This window comes from Achroia grisella, unplaced genomic scaffold (assembly GCF_030625045.1).
Source record: "Achroia grisella isolate CSIRO2021 unplaced genomic scaffold, CSIRO_AGI_Agris_v1 utg856, whole genome shotgun sequence".
NCBI classification, from domain to species: Eukaryota; Metazoa; Arthropoda; class Insecta; order Lepidoptera; family Pyralidae; genus Achroia; species Achroia grisella.
In genome coordinates this window covers 3,088,476-3,105,220 of record NW_026713045.1, presented here as the reverse complement: position 1 = coordinate 3,105,220, position 16,745 = coordinate 3,088,476, and the positions used below count along the sequence as shown (strand labels likewise).

The 16,745-nt window shown below is 30.7% G+C and overlaps 1 protein-coding gene across 7 annotated transcripts in view; it reads right to left on the bottom strand.

Moving 5' to 3' along the window:
- LOC131852591 (sodium bicarbonate cotransporter 3) overlaps positions 1-14,128 on the bottom strand; it is a 42,273-nt gene extending 28,145 nt beyond the window's left edge. For all 7 annotated transcript variants that reach the window (XM_059203271.1, XM_059203272.1, XM_059203276.1 and 4 more), the window contains exon 1: positions 13,905-14,128. The gene's annotated coding sequence lies outside the window, so the exon portion shown is untranslated. The remainder of the gene's footprint in view (positions 1-13,904) is intronic.
- Positions 14,129-16,745: the final 2,617 nt, after the last annotated feature.

Below are 16,745 nucleotides of genomic sequence, written 5' to 3'. Positions count from 1 at the left end.
TTTAGTGTTAGTATTGGCCTGGGTGTTTTCTATGTATATATGTATTTGTATCCTTTGTTTAGTGTCCGTAACACAAACTCTGCTTAGCTTGGGACTAGATGGCGCTGTGAGAATTTTGCAGGATTATTATTATATTGATTACGTCAGATAAAAAAAAATAAAACACCTTCAAAATTAGTGAATTTGTTTAGGAGCTACGATACTATAGACAGACACGTCTAAAGTTATAACATGAGGTATGATATACACTGTTTTTGCGTTGAGGATTTAAAAAAAAAGAAAAATGTCTGCCTAATTACGGGTGTACCTTGGAAGGCATGTGACTGCGAAAATAACTTGAATCCGGAGCTATTAAGCCAAACGAACCAAATCCATTAAGTAAATTGTCATCTCAGGAAATAGGAGCTTCATTCCCTTACGAATTATGTTTATCTTTGAATTATACCGCAAGCATCAAATCAACCAGGGAGTGGTCACCGGTACATTATGACCATTAGTCAAACCGCACATTTTGTAATTCTAATGAGATTTCAATTATGTTAAACTGCCAACTGTCTGCGAATTCGTCCACGTTGCCGGCATACTTTTATTGATCGGGATGCAGTAGCCTATGTCCTTCTCTGTCCTAAATGGTACGTGTTCAAGTATACGTATCTATACGAGCATATTTTATTGTATGTTCATGTTATTGGTTTGTGAGAGTGAATGAATGTGGGCGATGTCCCTTAGACCTGATATTTACCTTAAGATTTAAGATTTTTCTAATTACATAACTCATTCTGTAAAGAATATTGCTATAATACTTATACATAAATTTATATCAGAACATAAATAGAGGTTTTTACAAGATTAATAGATATAAATTACTGCATTCACCAGCGGTAATGCAGTGATGGATAATAGAATGAGTACGATGTCAGGTCAGTTAGCCTATCTTGGGGAATTCAGCAAGAATTAACCACGTTAATTTCTATTGGGGGTCATATGGAAGTCGATCTGATATGCTACATCGCTTGTAATGGGCCCAGAGTCGCCATTACTAATATCCCTGATCTTACCTCCCCATACTTTCGGATTCATTCAGAAAAGTAGCAATACGGGTTGATCTAAAAAGTTAAGTAAATTTACGTTTCCAATTTTTAATCAAACGCGTAAAAAAGTTAAATAATACTTTACATTCTTTTATGTCGATAGAGTGCTCAAAATAAATATAAACATTTGCATAGTCAAATAGAAACGTGACTTTAGGGACGTCTTGATTGTTACTGTGTTCAACAAAGGCCGAGAACACTTCCACGGACCGTGAAATTTCTATTTTCAGTCTTCTTTTAAAACAAAGTCATCTCATTTGTAAGTATAATTTTCTTCTATACTTACGTAATTATTATTTATTTTAAGTATAAGTTAGGTACTCGCCTATTTATATTCAAAAGAAAATGTACAGAGGAAATTATCATAATTTTTTCGCGGTGAATAAATTTTTATTTATTAAATACCTTTTAAAGAGGTGAAACTATTGATGTAAGACTTCCATTACTATTTACATGAAAATTTCTCAATCAGCAATAAGCATTAATAGATGTTAATGAAAGGACAATAGCTTAGAATCTAATCATTATGTCGTACACGATTTGATTTCCGGGATCTAAATATTAAAAATATCTATTTTATATTCCTGATTATGAATTAAATTTAATTAAAAATTATTTCTACTTGATTTTATACGAGAATCAACAATAACGGTACAAAATTTACAAAGTTGCGAGGCCTTTTGTTAATAAATTGTCTACAGGTATTACTTGGCAGTTTTATGGCGAAAACAAAGTTCTAAAATTATAGTTATAAAAGCGTTTCATCACGCCATATTAAGAACTAAACGATTTTGTATCTGGTAGGATTACTCTAAAATAAATATAATTATTAATTGTGTTTATATCCTATTCTAGAATAGCAATGAAATTTAGTCAAGAACCTAATTAAGGGTAGGGTCAAATCAGAAGCATAATGGATCACTATAGTTAAAATAGAGCGTCGAAGCCTAGTGGTTTACGAACCTAAATTACGCTCAAGAATCGTAAGTTCGAACATGGTCGACACAAAATAAATCAATGACAAACAGTCATGACGGTATGGTTTGTTAATTAAGAGTCTCCAAAACCAGTATGCTCGATAATATAAAGTTGTATAAAAGTCAATGGGACCCTCTGCCTACTATTCGTCTATCTAGTGTGTAGATAGACGAATATCAGTAACATATTCAATCAATCGTTCTGACGTGCTCTTTTGTTCCAATATATTAGGAACTTCTGCGCAATTCATACAATGAATTGAACACTTCATACAATGAAGTCTCATATAACTGGCTGATCAAGTATCTTATTTATATTGTTAACCGGGTCTTAACACGATTAATTTTATGGCAAATTACGGTATTTACCTCTCCCGACGTTTCGACTACTTTCAAATGTAGAATTGCCTTTGAAATTTCACTGAATAAAGGATATAAAGGAGATACAGATCATTTTTAAACATTATTCATATAGAGTTATAATTGAAATATCTTTCTAATGTACTTTGATATAATTTGATGTAATTATTTTTTTCAAAATTCTGTATAGTAATTGTTTTTATTTTATACAACAATGACGACAAACAAGCACACGGCCCATCTAAAAACAGTTGTCGCAGCCTATAAAGGCTTGAAACACCAGGGGTATCACGTGTGCGTTGCTAACCCTTAGGGCCCTTTATTTTTACTTCAAATAGGATTATATAATATTATATATCCATTCCATGTCTAGGTGGTATGTCATAAAATAGTAAAATGGTGTACATTAAACTATTTATACGTTTTGTAATTGATAACTTATAGATGTAGTACTTCCTAGTAGTTGATTTCTTAATAAATGTTTCCTGATTGAACTGGGTCGTTTTATCATTATAAGAAAGTCAGTATACCTCTATGCCAACGACACTATTGATGGTTGATTGGTTTACTTTAGTAAATACCTAATAAAAAAACTTATTCCATTGTAGGACGAACTACGGCGTGTAATCTTTCATGGTCCTAATTCAATATCGTTTCTTTATCACACAAGAGCAACCGAAATAAATAGAAAAATCATTGAGATAGAAACAAAATTGATAATACCAGATGCGTACATGCGAACGGAGCATAGCCATAGCTGAAATAAGTGTAGGCGTTGTTGGGTCTTATCTGTTTATTACAGCAGAGGATTACATGTACACATATACAGAATGAAAGCTTAATTGAAAAGTGCTATAAATCAAATAAAGAGAGAATGAAAAATGTAGTTCAATGTTATGAAATAAATTCTAAATATAATTTTCATGGCTTTTATAAACACTTTTGATTATAATATATAGTTTTAACCCAGAAATATTTGAAATTGTATTACAATGTAACCTCAACTATACGATAATAGAATGAGCATAGTCAGCAAAACTGCCACTGAGTGTCGTAGTGCTCTGCGGTGACACTTACAACGCCCACTCAATATGCTGTGTATGTTATAAGTAGCAGATGATATTTTAGCATTGTTTACTGTAAAATATACCTTCTTTGTAACATTGTTGGTGGCAAAATCAGTTTTATAATCTTTGCCTATTTCAGGCAATCAATTTGTTTGTAAAATACAGTTAGCATTCGTAGATGGCTACATATGAAAGATTTGTCATCATCTGCACGAATCGCTCGCAGTGTCTATGTTTACTTTTTTCTTATATTTATAGATTTTTTATGAAACATATTTTGAAAAAATGAGAATAAAAAAGAAAATCTTAAAATAAAACTTCGTATTAAGAAATCTTTGGAGTCGATAAATAAAAATAGGTCTAAATAAATAAATTAAATAGCTATTTATTTATCACATAAAGTATATAAAAGCACCTTCTACTACATATAGTTACCTACATACATAAGAATGTCTAGACTTTTATTGTACCTACATAGAGCTATACCACTTCACTTTTAAATTGTTCTGCAGTTTCAAATGCAGTTTTCAGTTCTAACAATGTTTTAAACATTCTTGTGTGTATGGATATACTTATATATTGTACCAACATAGAGCTACCACTTACCGTTAAGTTGTTTTGCAGTTGCAAGCGCGGTTTTAAGTTCTAACAACTGCTAACAGCTATTCTATAATACTTATGTATGTATAAATTGACAAGGCAACACAAGTGACCTAGGCAGACTTTGAACGACCTCTTTTCACTTGTTCTGTCGTCCAACTTGCTTTGTGCACTTGACACGGTGATTTCCGTAGAGCTATTCATAATAACTGACGGTTGCCATTTTCCATGACATAGGCGTCAGATTGTTTGCCATTCTGCGTTAAAACACTTCACCATAATACATGACCTGTCGATTTTATATGTTAATTTTAGAAATAGCTACATAGCTTTTATCCGTATATCACACAAGATCGTTACGAAGAGATATTCACGTATCTCACGACTGTAAACTTTGTGAAGGTTTGAGGTTATGAGCCTCAATGAATTAATTTTAATTTGCATCTTTATTGCCTGGGGCGAGATTATATTTATAACAGGTTTCTACATAAAGGAATAAAGAAAGGTTTGAGATAGCCATACTTATTGTTTTTTTGGGCAAAATAGACATTAGAGTCCATTTTGACCACTTAATTAATTTATTATATAACGGCTAAATTTATACAAGAAAATAAATTATTATGCTCTTAATTGGCTATAATTGTGTTAAATATATTTTATTATGGACTGCAATGGTTTTTAAAAATGTAATTTTAACATATATTTTTATGTAATTGGAAAGCTAACGGCCGACATGATGATAACCGTAACACACCTGTATATAATACGCCACAACAGTACTACGGACATCACGTTATCATGTGATACCTGTGATACTCATGCGTTGTCAATAGAAGCCTAAGATATCATGTTTTTTATTCTGTAACTTCACTCCCAAATCCATAAAATTTTGCCTAATTTCCGACTCCAACGAAACAAAGCTTAAAAAGCAAGCTACTTGGCTGAAAAGGTAGGATTGAGGTACCCTAGCAGATACCTTTTTAAGAAGTCTAACCTCAGAAATAGAGATTATACAAAGTTTAACCGGCAAGCAGTTTATACGCTTTTGGTTGAGATATGGCAGTGAAATTACAGGGCATGGCATAATAGTCCACTGCAATCGCATGTGATATGTGTTTACCACACAATATGGTTGTTATAGAAAATACGAGATAAAGGAGTACCTACGTGGTACAGTCTGTGTGACCTCTACACCTCCTCTTTAGGTTTAAATTATAATGTTTTGGCCAGTACATATTAAAGAGTAAGAACCATTTGATCAGTATGATGAAATTTGGCTGATGTAGAAAAGTGAATCCTTACGTCAACGTCATTAGGCTGAATTTGAATATGACGTTAAATGTGACTTATTATTTGGAATAAAATCTAATACCTGACAACAATTGGGCGCAGAGGCGTAACACCCGCCGTAAGACAAAGGACAAATTGAAGTTTAATATTTTCGATGTGGCAACGTTATACCTACTTAGGTGTATGTGGTAACGTAATTTAGGTCGAAATACCAAATTGCAAATTTATTCAACGTGTTACGCAGAGTTTCATTAAATCAAATATATACAGGGCTCGAATTTGATACTAACTTCAACAATATGGAAACTCTAATATGGCTATAATTTTAGTGAAATAAATATGTAGACGATGATAATTCTACAAACTGATTTTGATGATTGTGTGCGCATACGCTGTTTTTGTCCAAAGTAAATTGTAAATTTAAAAAAAAATTGGTTTTTCATTGTAAAATGATATAAGAATATCATTGTTTTCAAAATACGAAAAGTTATAGAAATATATAAGGTTATTATCCATATTTGTTCCTATAGAATACAGCCAGATTTTTGCAAAAGAAAATGTCTTTTAGAAAAAATTATGCTGTGTGTTTTGGTTTAATATACTAAATTCGTTTGCAATCAGATGGACTGTTTTATTTGCCAAAAGTGTTATAAGAAAAAGATCACTTTCTCACTGGAACGTATAATTGTCGAAACGTACGAGTAAGTCCACTTTACCTCGCTTCGACCCTTATCACACATCCACTTTGTTACAAGACACGGTTAAGTGGTGCCACTCTAATCTGTACCTAAAAGGCAATTATATCTGTTGACACTTGCAATTGACTTTTTATTTGTCATGATCAACGGCGTCAATGTCATCACTCATCTCACACACGTAAATGTTAAAGGATTTATAATGGGTTAGAATACAAGTTGTAACATTTGCACAAACCGAAATAGGATTTCTACTATTTAGGGACAGGACCGCGATTACGAACAAAAAACTGTTTAAAAACTTGATCTAGGCAATAGGCAACATCCTTGTGACTGGAGCGGGAACATAACGACTACTTTAATAAAAATCAGAATAGTAGATAGTAGCAATCAATGTGTATATTTCCCGAAAGGGCTTACAGCAAAGAGGTAACAACAGTAAAAAGTGATATATAAAAAACATATATCAAAAATACAAAGTTTATAAACAGATTGGTAGACTTGCTGCCAGCAACAATCTTATTTATTTATTTTTTTCAGGACAATTCACAAAGCGCCATTTAGAGCCAAGTTAAGCTAGCTAAAGCTCGTGTTATGGATACTACACAACTGATACAAATACATAGATATCTTTTTTTTCGTAAATACATACATATTATACACAGAAAACACCCAGACCAATACAAAAATTGTACACATGTATAAATATTTGCACCGTGCGAGGAATCGAAACCGCGACAATCGGAAGTAAGGCGATGTGCTAAACCGCTAGACCACCGACACCGTCAGATATGCAACGTGCACTAATAAACATAGATATTGATATAAAAATAAATAACAAAAAGGGCAATCCCGAATTTTCGATGACAAAACATTGGCTTGGTATGTTATTTTCAGTTTAAATAAAGAAGTAATAATAATTATTTTCGATAAAAACCTGATATACACGTTAATAGATTTCAGTGTGAACTCTTGAGTAATAAACAAATATTTTATAGCACACGTCCTAAATCAATGTAGGTATAAGGTAATCGTATTCATCCATTCAGATTTATGGCCACCCACGAGCTTTCTATTGCGATATAGTATTTACCTTTACCCAAAGAGGAAGGGACAAAATAAACTACATTAATCCAACAAAACCTTGAACAGGACGTAGCTCAGGTACATATCAAAATCCTAACTAATATTGTAAACTGGTAGTTTACTGCCATTTCATCTGCTTTTTTGAGATAAATGTACTTATTTTCGTTCTCTAAATACAAAATTCTATTTTAATTCGTTTAGTCGATTATTTGTGAAAGGGTAACAAACAGATGGACTGTGGATACTTAAATTTTTAGTAATAGTATGGGAAATAAAGTGAGTTTGTTTGTTTTCAAGCATCAACGTCTTTATGAATTATGATGTAATTTATCATATGGAAAAATCATATATTTTACTACGATCAATCACGCTCATTCTAATGAAATAGCAGTAGCAGAGGAAAAATAGAAAATTACGACTAAAACCTATTTTTAATGGAAGATACTTGAAAAAAATAACCGCGACGGTAGGATGGTCCCCTGCCGTTGAATTCTAACATATTAGCGAAATGGAAGCATGTCAAGTGTTGCGTTCAGCATAGGATTGATATTTGACAATGGCTCTGACTACCCTATCTGGATTAATACCGTCACCAGCATTATAGTATAGTATATATTTTTTGTTAAATTATAACAATATGTAGCTTTACCGTGCTTAGATAGCAAACAACATTTTTCAAAAGACTTTAAATTTTTCACAAAACTTATCTCCTAATATTTTGAGTTATTTTCAAGCTGTTTCGTCATTTTAATTAAAGAAATCTATTAGGGGAGAATATACTTATATATTCTTTATTGCACTTAAATATATTTATCGAAAGCTTAAACAAAACTAAATAAATTAAATAATGGTATGAACATAAAAATATTATAATATATTACTCTGTTTTTGTAACATAAAAATAATTCAGATAAGAATTATTTTTACTTATTTCTTAACTTCTGAATTGGAATATATCCAATATAATATCTACAATGCACATGTTAATTAGTAAACATATGCATTGTAGAAAATTAAGAAATATACCTATATCCAAACAGATTCATGGCACGTGATGAAATTAGATAAACAACTGAATCGACACTAATTCCCTAGACTAGTTAGCTGTAATACTAATGAACTAGTACTATGACCCGGGTACATGGGTAGAATTTAATGCTTCTGAATCTGTAGCGAGAATTGATAAATTTATTGTACTGTACAAGCATATTGATACCTACAAATCTCAAGACACCACTATAATACTTTATAGCATTGCTGCTATTATCATTTTGTCCAAATTTTGTTGAAAAGTGGTGCTACTCTGGTATGGCATCATAAAGATTTTGAGTATCCTTAATAATGGAATTAAAATAGGGTGTTAGTCAGAGCATGGTATTCTTTTAAATTTGACACATAGATACGTGTACATGGTGCAGATTAATTAAAAAAAAATAAACGAGTAATATTATTAAAATATCCTATGCCTACTACATACATGTTCCAGTCATAGTAAACTATGTAAATGTTTTAACCGTGCAGAGATTTGCTCTTGCCCAGGGTTCTATAAAAAAGGTCGTGTGTATTAAATATTCAGAGTATTTTCCGACGGCTGGCATTGTTATTATGTTTAGAATAACAGTTGGGAAGCAGAGATATTTCAGTAGTTATAGGAATAAAACACGGCACTTTACTGATCATGTGGGAGGACGGAACCTGGAGTTATATCAGGACTTATTAAAGATATTCGAGAGTATCCAGAAGAGAATAGAGTACTGCCGGCACAGAGGCTACTCTCCCACTGGACCAGAAAGAGGAATTAGTAAAGAAGGGGCCAGAAGTAAAGATAGGAAATCAAGTAATAATCGCGAGGTATGCCTATGGGTTAATGATGTGGGTAATTATTATAAAAAAATGTTTTCTTGGGTTGCTCAACTTGAAAACTATTTACATTAAACTCAATGTTTCTAAAATATATAAAGTAGATTTATTATATTCCAATTTTAGCTGCGATGTTTTGTACGGCCGATCGATCCCCGTCCATTTCAAATGGAGATCGAAATTACAAGGGCCTAAGCCGAGGTTTGAACCCCTAGCGGTGCCCTCAGGGTAAAGTCGTATCCGTCGGGCAGGACTTGGACTTCAACCGCTCCATAAGTCCTTCCGAGGGTTTGGAGTGTCATCTGCACTCGCCCCATATCGTCCGGTGAAGCTGTAAAGGCCAGCTGCGATCAAAAGCATTAGAGTAGTCAAAAAAAAAGGGATCAATGTTATATAGTTTTAAAGGAAAGTAATTCTCAATGATAAATTTATTCAATATTGTATTTAGTATTACATATTTGGCACCACATATTAAATTTAATTTGCCTTGCTTTTAACTGAATATTAAGCATTGTAGTACTCATATATGTACTCAAATTAATCCTCTGAAATAGCACTGCATCTCGTATGCATGCTGTTAATGCTATATATACATATATAGGCTGATGGACCAATTTTGTCTGAGGTTGCCAGTCTGTTTATACATCCAATTACTAAAAAATTCGTGCTATAGAAAATTTCTATATTAGGTACTATTTTACTCGAATCCATTAAATAGCGAATAAATGTTACATCTAGATTTATATTATAAGATTAATTATACCTTCCCACTATCTAATTAGTCTAATATCAGCTTAGGTTGGTACCTATTACAGTCATTAATTTTAGTATAATTGTTATTAGAATATAATGTAAATTTATACATTGGGGATAATATTCTGTGAGAGGATAATAAAGAGTTTCATTCATTCATAATAGTCGTGATGGTAAAATTATAAATCCGAGAGTTTGTTTGTTTAGTCGAAAGTGCTAAACTTAGAAACTAAACCTTCGTATTTCTGAATCATTTTTGCTGCTAGATAGCATATGTATCAATACGAATAGGAGTTGTGTATCAATGAAAAATATTACCACAATAAGAAACACATATATTCCTTTTGGACGCAGACAGAATTACGCGTTAGCTTGTTCTATATATGTCTATTATATTGTATTTATCTCTAGTAGTCCATCCAAGGATGAATATGTTATTTTTGTTACATTGTACCTATACGTTATATTATATGAGTGAATATTACATATAGGACCAGAGAGAAATCTTTTTCGCTAGTGCTCATTCTTAAAATCGATAGACGTGATATACAATAACTTTAAACAATACCGTATATATTATTGGTAATGATGTTCATAATGTTTTTCAGCTTATTTATATTTATCTTGAGCATATTTGCAGCTTTGTAACTGGTCTATTCCAATCACTACGACCGATTTATTTTGTTACTCAAATTATATATTTTGAAGTTTTATGTATTCGTATTATGTAGTAATTTGTATTACGTCTTTCCCAAAAAATGTACATTTGTAACAAAAGAGCATCAGACAACTTACTTGTTAATTTTTCTTGACTATTTTCCGAATAAGCTGTTGAGTAAAAAATCCTACTTATAAAAGTTCTTGATAAGAAGCCGAAGACGCTTGTTATAAGTTTTATTTTCATTTCTTATTCTCCTTTAATTTAATTTGGTTTTAAAAAAATCCCTTTAAGTATCATGAAAATTTGCATATTTAAATCATAAGTATAAATCGCGACTAATTTCCAAAATTCATACCTATAAGAAGTACTTATATACTTTTTATGTTCATAACTATAAAAGGTACCGATGTACTCTTTATAGTTATGAATTTTGGAATAAATAAAAAATTAATTTTGGGCATGTTATACTTTATCTCTTTTCCGAGGTGAATGAAATAAATCAGAGCATGCTAAAAGTAGGCAATAAGTTATACCAACGTCTATACTTACAGATATATTAAATTCCTATTTCTAAAGGTGAGAATATCTAAAAGGCTTCTTTGAATTCCTCTGGCTTCGCTGTCGTAGAAATGTCTCTGTAGGATCGTTTTTAGCGTTGATATTCTGCGACTTTTGCCCACAAGCGATATTACTTATTTACTTTTCAGAATACTAAAATAGAAATACGTTTGATATTACGATGTAAGTATGTTGTCATGATGTCTATTGTTCATATGACAGATATTTAACTATCTTCCAGATTCCATTCTCTCTGCATGACCACTCACGGGTCAAGTAGAAAAAATTGATACCAATGACTTTTCGTCTCGTACTTTCAAGCATATTCCGGCGATTACTATATAAAACTCATATATTGTGAGAAATTTTCGTCCTAATTCCTCCAGGTCTATGTACGTGATTATATATATGTATACTTACAAACAAACCCAAAGTAGAACTATCCCCGTGAGATTAAGTGACGATCCTAAAGTTGTGACATGGATGCTGGACTAAAAGCATACTCTTACCTTGTAGATGAATTGACTTATGTTTGCTAGTGGGTTGTAGATATATTTTTTATATAATTGCAATGTTAAACAAGCTGACAGCCTACCTGATGTTAAGTGGTAGAATTGCCTATAAACATGATTAGCAGGAAACTGGTACAATCGGCTATATACATGAATAGCCGGTCGAAAATTATGTTATTCATATCGAGGACTAAAATGTCATAATTTTGTACCCTGTACTGCACGACCTCATAAAGCAAGCAAGCTGCTTGGCAGCTAAAATAGGCAACAGTGAGATACTCACGAATACGACTTTATACGAAGTATATAACTTGATTGTCACGCTGATGTAAGCACTTATTGTGATAAATAATACATATCTAATTTTAAAGCAATTTATAGGTATTTCTTTACGATACGGCATATAAAATTTACATAATAAATATAGATATAATAATACTTTTCATTCGCATTATTAAATGAACATAACCATATAAGGAAGGAACGCGCCACGAATACGACTACCGAAGCTGTATAACGATGTTTTTAGTGAAATCGATATATTTAGCTTAAAAAAGGTAACATTTAAATCTAATGCTACAAAGTTATTACTTCGTAGTAAGAAACTAAAAATTTGCATAAATTAGATGGTATAAGCATTATATTGTATAAATTAGACTTGTGGATAAACAGAACAATAATATGTTAATACTTTAGTGTTGTAATACTGAATATTGTAATTGTGAGAAAACCTTTAATTGGCCTTATATTTAAGTACATATTATTTGTTATTATTTGTATTTCGCTGTTGGTTTTCAAAATAAATAACAAAAAAAAAGTGTTCACATATCTGTGTGTAAGTTGTAGCACACTCCTACAATTAACAACTTCCATCAATGGGATTTATAGGACTACATTAACATATATTTGATAACGATCATAATTATCTATTACGATTTGAATATAAAATTGAAAACATTTTCTAAACATATTATTATATTACATATTTATCATTTTACTTTATATTAATGTCATAAGTGTTAAATGTTGTTAACGCGTTTAGATGTCTGATCAATCAATCAGTCTTAAAGATTTGAATGAGATTTATTGAAATTTGGTACAAAAAAGAGGACATCAGTAGTTTATGACTGGGTGAATTTAAATAGAACTTCGTAGATAGATTCACGTGGACAATGCTTCGGGATAAGTTAGTGAATACATATGTTTGAATTTGAAAAATTCAATAATTGTCCTTCATATTTTATTGGATATATATATTCTTTATTGCACTTATATACATAGTAAGAATCAACATTTTTATATATATATATAAGTCACTATGTGTAAATATAGTATACCGCCGTCTAGTTTCAAATTAAGTAGTATTGGTAGTAGACTCCAGAAATTTATATATATTTATATATTTGTGTTTTTCTATTGTGGGGATTTCGAATTTTGATTCATTCGAAGGTTACACAATATGTTACACTAAGATTGTTTTATAAAAATGTTGTAAATACAGTTTTTTCATTGATTTACAATATACTAATTACTATAAAAATAAGTAGATTATCATTTAATTGGCGATGATATACAACTACCACCATTTATATAGCATATTATTTTTAAGAATACCCTCAGATTGCAGTAAATTCATGATCGAAAAAAAAAATTTATATTTGTCTAACATTATTTACATTTCTGTAACATATTATGTTACAATAGTAAATCTGTCATATCTGACTAACATATTATAATATGTTACAGAAACGTAAATAATGTTAGACAAACATTTGATAATAAAATAAAAGGTCAAATATAACATATATCCGGTCGATAAGATTTCGATTTGACCCGCCTCAATTCCACCAAAAATGACCGTACAGATCATGGAGAATTAAGAAGCAAAATCGCAATTATATTTGTCGTTCTACTTAGCTTTTTAATTATTTGTTATAATTAGTTAGTTAATTTTTCGCGTCTTAGGTAACATTTTACATATATTAAAAAGTATATACTTTTATGACATATAGTCTGTGACTATCTATAGATAATCTAGATAATGTATTGCATTTAGTTAGGATAGAAGAAATTTAATTTGTTTAATTGCACATTCTTTTTAAGCAGTACTTTGTGTAACGGATACCTATGGTTAACAATGGCAACGCAAGGGATCACGGACGTCGCAGTGTATTTATGATATTATAACAGCCTCATTGGCTCTTAAAAGTCAGCATTTTTGCTATTCAGTCTTATAAAAATATTATCATATCGTAATAGTTACTGTAAGAGATATTTAGCGTGTAAACAGATAAGATAAATGAATGTATATTATAGGTATTAAATAAGAATAACTAAGAATTACAGTAAAATAAAAAAATATTTTATTTACATATTATTAAATATTATACTTACTAAAATTATACAGCATACATTTTCAGTAAATCGCTAAAAATGTCTCCAAAACTTTTACACTAAATTCACTAGAACAATGATCTAATTTATTATACAAATTCTACTAAATATTTCACTACACATAAAATTGACAAAATTACAATAGTAGGGTATTCTAAATATAAACATGAAATATACAAATTCATATATAAGTTGTTTGTTATATTTTTAAAGTGCTGCGTGACGCGTCGGTTTACCGACGTTGCTTTGGCTTCACTGGGGTGGTTGTTTGTTTCTGAAGCGCATGCGTTGGCAACCCTAAAGTGTTTTTCTATCTCAACACCAAGAAAACCATACATGCACAGTGCTGAAATTCTATACAAAATTATGCACAGTGTGCCCGTTATTGAAATACGTTTCTCAACTTTGTGTACGATTTGATTTAGTAGCTCTTATTGTATATGTAATAAAGGTGACTGAAAAACGATTTCTTTGAGAGATGTGATAAACATGTAACGGTTTTAGGGATATAGTTACAGGTATATCACTGAAATTCTGATATTCTTTACGGACCCAGAAATGTTTGATGTAAAGTATAATGAAACAAACAGTATGGATATGGGATGATATATTTCTTCCGAACAGCCTATAATGGATGTGAGAAGCATATAGGTACCAAGATTTTGCGGAAATTTTGAATTTATATTACATTGCAAATAGTCGACCAACATCGTACAATATTGAACAAATATATAAAGTTTATAATTTATACTACTATTATAAATGCGAATGTGTCTCACTGAATGTCTGTTTGTTGTTTTTTACGTCTAAATGGCTTACCGTTTTTTTTTATTTTTGGTATGAAGATAATTTGTGGAATATACAAATAATGTTCTGTTTAAAACTGACTTATTTCCGTGGCTTTTTCAGCTAGTTTTGAGATAAAAGCCTCATCAGTCCCTCGTCGTGTTACAGTCTAAATTTACACTGAATTTCAATAAGATTCGTTAGGTCGATTTGAAACTTTTGCATTCGTATTTCATTACTAGTAAGAATACTTTATTTCTATTATACGATTTAAGAAAAACAATTTATAAATCCCAGAAGTATACATAAATAACATTAAAGTTGACTGTAAGCAATCTGTCTCTTGAGATAAGAACACCATTGTAGTATTCAATTCTTAAGAATTTTGTACCTACCCTTTTAGCTTGAGTTTTTTACAGACAATAAATTGCATACATAGGAATAGTAAGGAAATCTTAGAACTAAAAGTACTCTTAATAATTGTAATATCTTCAATAGATATCAAAAGTAGTAATCAAATATTAGGAAATTACTATTCTTTCCTTTTATACAACATAGTTTCTAATATATGGTATATCATACGGTAAGTGTTGCTCCGATTATTAGTATAGGTATGTAATATTTTATTATCTGTGGGATAGCTAGCTCTCCCGATGTTTTGATTAGGTTGTAGTAGTCGTGAAAAGTAGCCGTTAAAAACGTTTCTTTATCATAAAATTATTCTTGTTGAAACCGGTTTAAATATGTATATTAAACAACGCCAAAGTATAACTTATAAAGTATATACTTATTTTTAAAAGTATAGAAAAATAATTTCTTCATATTTTATTCACTTGTGCGAGTCAAGTATTTTGTATTATTATTTTTCGTAACATTCAATCGACGTAAGTAAGTTTATTGTAAATATTTAGCAGACTCGGATAAAGAAAAATAAACTTAAACTCGACTCGATTTAATTGAGTATTATTTTTATTTTATGCAAATATTTACAGCATGTTGCAGGGGTTAATAAACTTTGTTTACATTTTATTTTCATGAGCTTTGTTACATAAAATCTAACCATTAAACTTACTCGCTAGACGTATTTAAAATTCGACTCTACTAACAGTCGATACATGCAGGCAGGACGTTGCCTGTCTCGCCATCGGTCGATAAAAGTACCGACATAAGTAAGTACTTGCTTTTAGTAAAAATATCAATTATTAAGCTTAAAAAATATTTCTGTGGTATTAAAAATAAGATTACTATTAGATTACATATTAAAAATAAGAATATATTTATTGACTGAATTAATTTTATTTATATATCTACTTAATATAGATAAAAAAAATATATTACAGTACTAATATTATAAATGCGACTTTGTTTGTTCATTTCAAAATTTAAAGTACAAAAGCAATTTCATGGATAGTCGTCTGTGGATAGATAGGATATTTCATATTGCATGCATATTGCTTGCATATTTCGTGTATTTTAAACCTAACAGGGTCTAATAGTCCAAATTTTGCATGGCAAATCCTCATTTATCGAGTTGATAACATATTAAAAAAAAATACTTTTTATGTTGTTATGGTCCGAAATAATTAAAATTAAATGCAGTATAATATAGTGTCAAATAGTCTATGATATTAAACAAAAACTAACTAATGTAAACGTCACGCAATAAAATATTAATGAATTAAAATAAGAAAGTGTTTGTCATTCTATATAGTTACCTTGGAAATAGGAATTTATATGTGGTTATTAAGAAAAATGAGAGGCTGCGGATAAATTAGGCATGTAAGCTAGCAGCTAACAGACAACTTTATATTCTTATCATGAATATCATTTCTCATTTCTATTCATTACTGAACGACTTAGGCGGGTTTCTCCGGGGTATAATTTGGTAAATTTATTTTCGCCATTTTTACTACCTACATGACATAACGGCTATATTCCGGCATAATTCTCATAGAAACTATCTAACTATATAATGAAATTGAAGTAATACAATACCGGTATTGAATCGGTACCTATGGGTACCGATTCAATACCGGTTTAATTTAATATTTAATA